The sequence below is a fragment of the Adiantum capillus-veneris genome, chromosome 13 (genome assembly GCF_014529385.1).
Source record: "Adiantum capillus-veneris isolate H3 chromosome 13, ASM1452938v2, whole genome shotgun sequence".
Classification (NCBI taxonomy): domain Eukaryota; kingdom Viridiplantae; phylum Streptophyta; class Polypodiopsida; order Polypodiales; family Pteridaceae; genus Adiantum; species Adiantum capillus-veneris.
In genome coordinates, this window is record NC_140943.1 from 50,591,909 (window position 1) to 50,600,695 (window position 8,787).

Below are 8,787 nucleotides of genomic sequence, written 5' to 3' on the forward strand. Positions count from 1 at the left end.
TTTTGCTATCTAGCTTGCTACTTGTGCTCATGGCAGAGACAGGTGATCGATCAGATTGTGACCTCTCACAGATGCGCGTGTTTGATGGGTCAGACTTTGCAGCATGGAGAGATTGTATGCTTGATGCACTAACACAGCGAGGGTTGCATTGACCATTGAGTGGTGATGCAGGTAGACCTTCAAACATGTCTGATGATCAGTGGCAGGAGCTAGAGGAGATGGAACTATCTACGCTCTCTTTGCACCTTGCGGAATCTGTATATGCTCTTGTTATGTATGAGACTACTTCAAGAGCACTTTGACGCAGATTACATGATATGTATGATAGATCTGAGTCATCAAGGACTCGTGTGAGACATGTACATTCACGAGTACGCCGACAGGTGATATGTTGGTATTGTGGTCATTTTGGACACGTTAGATGGCGTTTTTTTCGTCGTATGCGACATCGTAGGAGACATGGTAATCTCAGAGATGTATGTTGTGATGCCATGGACTCAGTTGCTTTGACAGTTGAGGCAGATGTAGTGTCGAAGTATACTAGTGACGGGGATGTCACTTTTACCTCGAGCTATGCACGAGATGCTATACATGTGGATAGTGCACTCCCTTCACAGTGGTTGCTAGACGCAGATGCTATGTTTCATGTCACGTCGCATCGTGAATGGTTTTGTAGCTATTCTAGCGGGATACTTGGCAGTGTACATTTGACCGATGGATCGGTGCATGCGATAGCAGGTGCAGGAGATGTGAGACTGTCATTACCGAGTGGTGCATCTTACTTGTTACGACATGTACGCTATGTACCAGATTTGACAATGAGTTTGATCTCGATTGGTCAGCTTAGAGATTGTGGATGTCAGATTTCGCTACGAGAGCGAGATTTTGTGATGCATTTGGGTTCGCTAGTGATTGCGAGAGGTGCCAGGAGTGGTACAGGTTACCCATTGCATGTGCATCACAGGAGAGACGGTGTTGTCTCTGTGATCATGCAGCCAGGTAGAGAGCGAGAGAGCAGGCGAGTCTCTTTTGCTTGTGGGTTGTAGGATGCTTTGCATGGAGTGCAGAACAGTGACCTTGTTGTGCAGGTTGCGTCTACGGATGCACAGGTAGAGTGGGACAGCTCTAGTGAGTCACAGCAGCAGGATGAGTCATCAGAGGTGATGACAGAGATGACTCACATGGATGTTGAGATGTCGACTATTGTGGAGTCATTTCTTGATATGCTTATGCCAGAGCTTGATGCAGATTCAGGACAGATGGATACTCTTGGTACACATGTGATATGTGGTGGGCACGAGGAGTCACTCCAGAGCTCGGAGTCAGAGTGCCATGGTCTCTATGATAGGGGACAAGATTGCCATGAGTTGAGTTCTGAGTTGGAGGTGGCAGAGGTTGCCAGGGTTGCATCAACGTTCGGTGTCCTCATGTACGAGATGTTGATCTCGAGGCCCGACATAGCAGCTGCAGTGGGAGCATTTGCAGCAGGGTTGATTAGTTGTTCGATGACTGATCTCAGCATAGAGCATAGGGGAGGTTTGCAGGTATTGGACCGATACTTGCAGGAGTGCATGAGCTCATGTAGACTCTTTGTAGAGCTTGGAGCTAGCTCTGTGTGGATTCCGCAGCGGGATGTTTGTCTATCAGTAGAGCCGGATGCACTAGCTCATCGAGAGTCAGTGGGCATAGGTTGAGAGAATATCTCACCTTCTATTAGTTGTACACTAGTAGATCTTGCTTAAAGGCACATTGGCCTTTAAGTGGGAGGTTGTTGGGGTTAAGGCCTATGTGCCTTGACCGGTTACCCAGGTCATGGGCGCCCGTCCACTGTTACCCTATACTTATAGTGGGTATACTGTATAGGGGGAGCTGCCACTTCACAGTCTCCCCACCCACATCGTGTGTGTGTCTCCTTCTCTCTCTCTCACTCTCCGTCTGTGGTGCTCCCCGATCCCCTTCATCCTCCCCTTCCACCTCCACCTACCAATGCCCGAGCACCACCACCTCTATCTCCACACCACCTCTTTTGTGATCCCCATCACCACCTCATGGTCCTCGATCCTTTATAGCTATTGCTCCAACAACTTGGAAGCTCTCATGGTTTGAACATAGTGGTGATGGCATGGGTCCTTTATTGGTACGGTTGTACAATTTGCAGTGTGCACAGAAAGTGCGCTCTGTACTAGACAGCGGCAAAGTCATATGCTCTCTTTCACCCTACCTTTTGTTGGTGAGGGTCGGAAGTGCAAAACAGATCGGGTGGCCTCTACACCAAAACTATGCACGATGGCCTCATCATGGGGGGGGGGGGGCGGTACACAATAGGGGCACCACCTAGCAAGATATGCGGCTAGGACACATACATATACACAATCAAACATGCCAAAAAAAAAAAAAACAAGATCCACACCCAAGTGTGGGATGGGGTGGTCGGAGAACAAGATGAGAGGAATGGTGAGTGAGTAAGAATGGGCTTGCTACTCGTGCATGTAATAAGGAAGATAATGAGATAAGGGAAACATGCAAGTATGCTCACTTCTCATACCAGAGGTGGCGAATCCGCACACCTTAAGCTGCAAGTAGCAAGATGATAGGATATGAGAGAGAGAGAGAGAGAGAGAGAGAGAGAGAGAGAGAGAGAGAGAGAGAGTGTATGGTGGAAAATCCGCACACATCAACATAAGCAAAATGAAAAGAAACAAGCATAAACCATACTCACAATGAAGTATATCCCGAATGACACAAGGTATGGCACCAAGATGGAGTGTGTTGATTGCTTGCATAAGATGAATACAATAGGTAGCATAGAGCAAGAAGATGAGAAGGGAACAAGATCGTAGGATGCATAATGGATGGATGGGAGTTGATGGCAAGGAATATCATGAGTGTATCCATCATTCTTCTTCTTGGAGTCGTGCCTTCAATCCTTCATTACAAGTGTGTGAAGATATGGTGCTCATTTTGTGCATGGTGAAGGTGATGGTGTTGTGATTATGTCATTAGGGTAGCATGTAGCACAATGGTGTGTATGTGTAGGTGTGTGGATATGGAACAATGTGTATATGGGGTAGTGTGTGTGTGTGTGTGTGTGTGTGTGTGTGTGTGTGTGTGTGTGTGTGTGTCTCAAAGCTTTGAATCCCCCGTTTACAAAAGAGAATGCCTCCTTTTATATGCCAAGCAAGTGATTAGGAAAGAGACTATAAGCAAGAGAAGTTATTACAAAGTAATCTCAATTAGAGGCATTCCCCCAATGAGAGATCTCTGTATGCCCTGCTTATTGACCAATTTCTTCCTGATCGCCTTCATCATGGCGAGCTTTGACTCCATGCCACCACCTATAAGAAATTGTGTGTGTGGAGCTGTATAATCATGACTCTTTCCCATGTGAATAGATAGGCTCCACCATTCTCCCAAACCTTAGCTCCAAAAATTATTTAAAAAGTAGGGGCAAAAAGATCAGTTTAACACCCACAACTTTTTTGTTGAAAACTTTTTCCAATTCGGAATGGAAAAAATAGAGAAAAATATCACAAAAACATGTGGCCGTCCTTTTCCTTCCAAAAGTCTTCCAAGTGGTCCCCTCTTGACTCCATGTGCAAGACTTGTGTCCACAAGTGAATTATGCTTGAATTTGTTGATATTTTGTTGACTCCAACTCCATGATGCATAAGATTCTCTTTCCTTTCACTATTGACTTTTATTCTTCACCTATAGTGATCGTAAGGTAGAATCAACATCTAGTGATTTTTTATTTTTTTTTCATAGGGTTTATTCCTACCTCTCCTTATTTCCAAGATCCAAATGTGTCAAAACATAGCTATGTACAAAATATAAACATAGAAAAAAAAATTGGTGATTTTCATGCATCAGGTTCCTCCTCCTCCACAAAGCCTTGAAGCCTTTCCATCAAGTGCATACCAAGAGAGAGGTGGGCCAAAATTTGAAAATCAACCCTCACTGGCACAAAGACTTAGATAGAGGCTTCCATTGTAGAGTTTGTTCTTCGCCATACTTTGCAGCCATCTACGCTTTGCATATTGCATTCCATCATGCATTTCCACCGACAACCACGTGCAACTTATGGGGGCCATGCCAGTGGCTTCATACAGAGGATAGTTATTATTTACCTTGGTTTTGTTTGTAGACGATACTACGCCGACTCCTCGCACAATGCAAGTATGGTCAAAGATAGTAGCATGCTTTGATGCTCTATAGACTACTACAGCTCTTGGCTTAAAGACACTCAATCTTTTTTTTCTTGGACATCTCCCCCGACCTTTTCCACATGATGAGGATGATCTTACCTTAGCTCTTGTGTCCACGACTTTGGCCAAGGATAAGAGGGATGAGTGTTGATTTTAGTCTTGTAGTTGTTGCACGGACGATGTATGCATTTGAATTTTTTGGTTCATCATTGTTTGTCACATGGATTTGCATTAAATCGTAACTTGAAATGTCAATGGATTTCGTTCGTAGAGATTTTCTCTCTCCTATAGACGGAGATGTAGAATACTTCTTGTGCAGGACCACAAGCTATGTATGGATAGTTATCGTAGATGTGGTAAGTTGTTACTTAGGGATTCTCATACATTTGGGGAAACTACAAAAGGCCATCAGTGGTGTATGCATTTTTGTAGGACCGCGTTGATGGCATTGTGTACATGACCATTGTACATGGGTACATGGCAGAGCAATGTGGACCGACTCTAGAGATTGATGACTCCTTAGTATGTGTGATGTGTACTATGCCCCATCTTTTCTCTCGCAAGAGTTGAGTTTTGGAAGCAAATTGTAGATGTATTACCTATTGTGGATTGTTGGGAATGATTTCAACAATGTAGAGGCTTTTGAAGATTGGCATGCAACTCAGCCACCTTCTCTACCATTTGTTGCACGATGTGAAAGAGATACTTTATTTGCAATCTCTGGTACAAATGCTTGGCATGCCCCATCCTTCACTCACGCTCTGTAGTCATTTCAATTTTTGTAAGGTTTTAGAAGGCAATTGGGTCACTTATGGGAACGATTAGATATATCTTATATTGGTGCTTGGGCATTACCTAATGGTGGGACAATTATGATTTGGCCTACTAGGATGCTCTCTCATCATGTCTCACTTCCTTTTCATTTGAGATTTCAGACTTCCTCCATGCCTAGACAAGGATCACACATCCTTGTCTCAGTGTTACAGGATGTTCCAATATCTCAAATGATTTAGGATGTTTGGTCACTTATTAGTTCTGCAAATCCACCCACCTATTTAGCTACATGCATTACTAGCTTGTATATAGATAGTTATAGCGAGGTGACAAGCTCTATGCCACAAGGATTGAGAGTTATAGGATTGACTGGAATGCATATGCAAACAGCTTGGAGTTTCTAAAAAATGAGTTTCTAGGTGATTTTGACACCAGAGAGACTCTTAGGGAACTTTGAATTCGCCTATCATGCTTCGATATTGAGATGGATAGCTAAATCGGACAGGGATTTCTACTTTTAAGATCATAGGATCATACGAGTAAAAGTATCCATCGATTCAAAGGTCAACATTAGTGTCACAAGAAACATAACGTTTTTGTGATGATCTTTGCTCGTCCACACATGCCATTTTTGGTGCAAACTCCGTGGACAAACAAATATGTAAGTTTTGTAGTGTACGAAGTACGTGGTGGAGGGACAAGGTTTGTGATATCGTTGAGCACCAAAGCAGCCGATCCTAAGAAAGCATATAGGTAAGAGAGGGAGGGAGAGAGAGAAGAGGGAGAGTGGGAGGAGGGTCTAGGGTTTTTTTTTTTAGGACAAAAAGAATACTAAAGAAGTGGACTTATAGTGAGCGTAAGTCCAAAAAAAATGTCAATTTTTTTTTATAGGTTGGGGATTTTCCAGTAGAAAATAAGTGAAAATATTTTATTTTTTTAACTCCCTTTTTTATTTATCTATGCACATTTTTTATGATGTGTTATAGAAAGGAGAAAGAAGGGAGTACTTAATGCCACACCCCCTTCACTTTCAAAACGGTAGTGAGAGAAAGGACTGCATCCTACATGGGCCTTAAAAAGAGCTTAGATAAGCCTATTAAAAAATAGCTTCATGAATGCTCGAGCCCCTTTAACCTTCCACAATATAGCTTTAATTCCTTAAAATTAAAGATTCTTAAATGGAGCATGCAAGGCCCATATTTTTTCTAATGACTATGCAACAAAACAAGAGTTAGGTGAAAGTTAAAAATCTACATAAATCAAAAGCTCATGATGTTTGCTTTTAAAACATCTAGGTTATCATAAGCGTCTAAAAACATTGCTAGGAAAGTGGGTGTCTTTCTTTATGAGCATCTATAACTTATTGAATATGTAAGTCAAAGTAGTTTTGTATAGGCACACTAGTGTATACTATGAATAGGAATGTGTGTGGCCAATAAAAATGTATTTCTATAAGTGGTATGAAGTCTATGATATGAGTAATGTTTTCTAAGATCTCATGCATATGCCCACAACCTTATTCTTTAAAACCTACAAAGGCAGACATAGAAAAAGCATGTGTAAGGGATTCTTACGTGTCATAAATGGTTGTAAAGAAGTGTTAAAAATATAAATTTTTTATTTTATTGCCATCTAAATACGCAGTACATTATTGCAAAACTAATCGAAGCAATGAACAACACCATTTAAACACACCAAAAAAACAGTATGAGTTGTGCAAATCTTTTTCACTTATGAACTTGTAAATAGGAGTCTATTTGAGGAAGCAACATGAGTGATGCTATGCAGCTTCAAGACGTTAGACATGCATAATTTTATGGAAATTTTTGAGCAAAGAAACGGTGCTAATCAACCTTATTGAGACCAGTGAATGTAGTTAAGTGCCAAAGCTTGCACCAGTTGCTCTTTTTTAGTGAGCTTAGTAGTGTATACTGTCTCGAGTCTTTTTAGGGAGTATGTGAGATCAGCAAAGTTTACATGGAAAACTCTTGCTAATGTATGTAGACATGTTTCTCCAAGAGGTAACACATCCATGAAAACTTATGAGGCCATTGGATTATGTTACAATAAAAGACATGGTAAACCTATGAGGCCATTGGATTATGTTACAATAAAAGACATGGTAAACTTATGCTTTAAAAACCAAAAATATTCCCTATATAGCAATAATCATGGCCGTTTAAAGCATATGGTCTTTTTATACGATGGTAAAGATTATGCAAGCTCTTCATTTTAGCAAAGCACACTAGAAGCCTCTTCATTTAAAAAAATAATATTTAAGGTGGTCAAACCAATTCTACATAAAAATTGTGTAATAAGAACAAAATTATGAAGCAAATTTGAAAATTTCTCAAATTTCTAAAAGACAATAAGTGTATGATTTTGTAGTTTTGTCAGCAAAAACAATACATTAAAGAGTCCATCCTCAGAGGAGGAGGAGGCACCCTCACTATTCCCTTTGCAATCAAATCATTTTCCATGATTGTATGTGAGCTGGATTTCAATATTTAAAGAGAATTCCGAAGTATTTTGGTTTTGATTTTTTCATAGCGTGACTTTGTCTGCTGGCAGTTGATGCAATGAATGCACAATCCCAGCCAAGGGCTTGTGTATGTAGAGCTCTAGAAAAGGATTTTTGCTGCATTTTTATGAGCAAGGAGCACTGTAGGTTGTAAGCATGTCTTTTGTGTGTGTAGAGGAAGAAATTTGCATAAAAGGAGACGCATAATAGAGAGCATCACAAAGCAATACGTATTTTTGGAAAGAAACATAGAAAGAGGCCTGTGTTGCTTTATACAATAATTTTCTTAGCTTAAATAAGAGGAAATCATGGCGGATGTTCAAAGAAAACAAGTTTCCTTACCCGAAGGTGGGAAATCTTATGAAAACAAGAGTGCCAAGTGTGGTAAAAGGCTATCCTACTTCGCGGCTTGGTGGTTAAGGGCCCTCTTTATGAGAGATTTTGTGTATACTATAAATGGCTTCTTTAGATGGGGGCTCCATGGTAGGGCCAAGTTTAGAGATATTCTATAAGTATGTTCAAAGTAGAACATATCATGTGTGTGTGTGTGTGTGTGTGTGTGTGTGTGTGTGTGTGTGTGTGTGTGTGTGTGTGTGTGTGTGTGTGTGTGTGTGTGTGTTCGCGCCCAATCCTAGGTACACTCACTCTATGAGGCAACGAACCCATAGAGTGAGGCCTATTGCCTTATCATGGTGATTACATTATTTTTGTTAGCCTTAATACCAAGACATTTGATCTTCATAAGAGGGTGAATAATTGTATCTATTATCTTCTTCTTTTTTTTTACCTTGCATATGAATTTGTTTACAAGTTTTGAGATTTGCTCAAATGCAATAAAAGAGTTCTTGGAGGAGTCAATAATAAGGTAAAGAATACCTAGACAAGTATTTAGTTCTTGTAGGGTCTATTATTTTTTGTTTTACAGATTCGATTGTTGTGATAATTAGTTTATCACTCCAACTATATCTTGTGGTAGATCAAATCTTAAAGTAAGATAAGTGGTACTGGTTATGGAGGGCTCTTCATTTAGCAAAATAACTTGATTTGAAGCACTCTCAATTTTGAGAATGTCAAGTGGATAGCTATTCTCAAGTTTTTTCTCTAAAATCTTTATTGTTCAAACTAAGGATGTCATCCATATATCTTGAAGTATATGCCAATTGTGTCATTTTCTTTCAGAAATTTCAAGTTATTAAGTTTCCTTATATACCATTTGTAGGCTAGGTAAAGGTTACAAAGTACCTAAAAACAAGAGAAACCCATTGGAATCCTTTTTTTGTTTTTTGA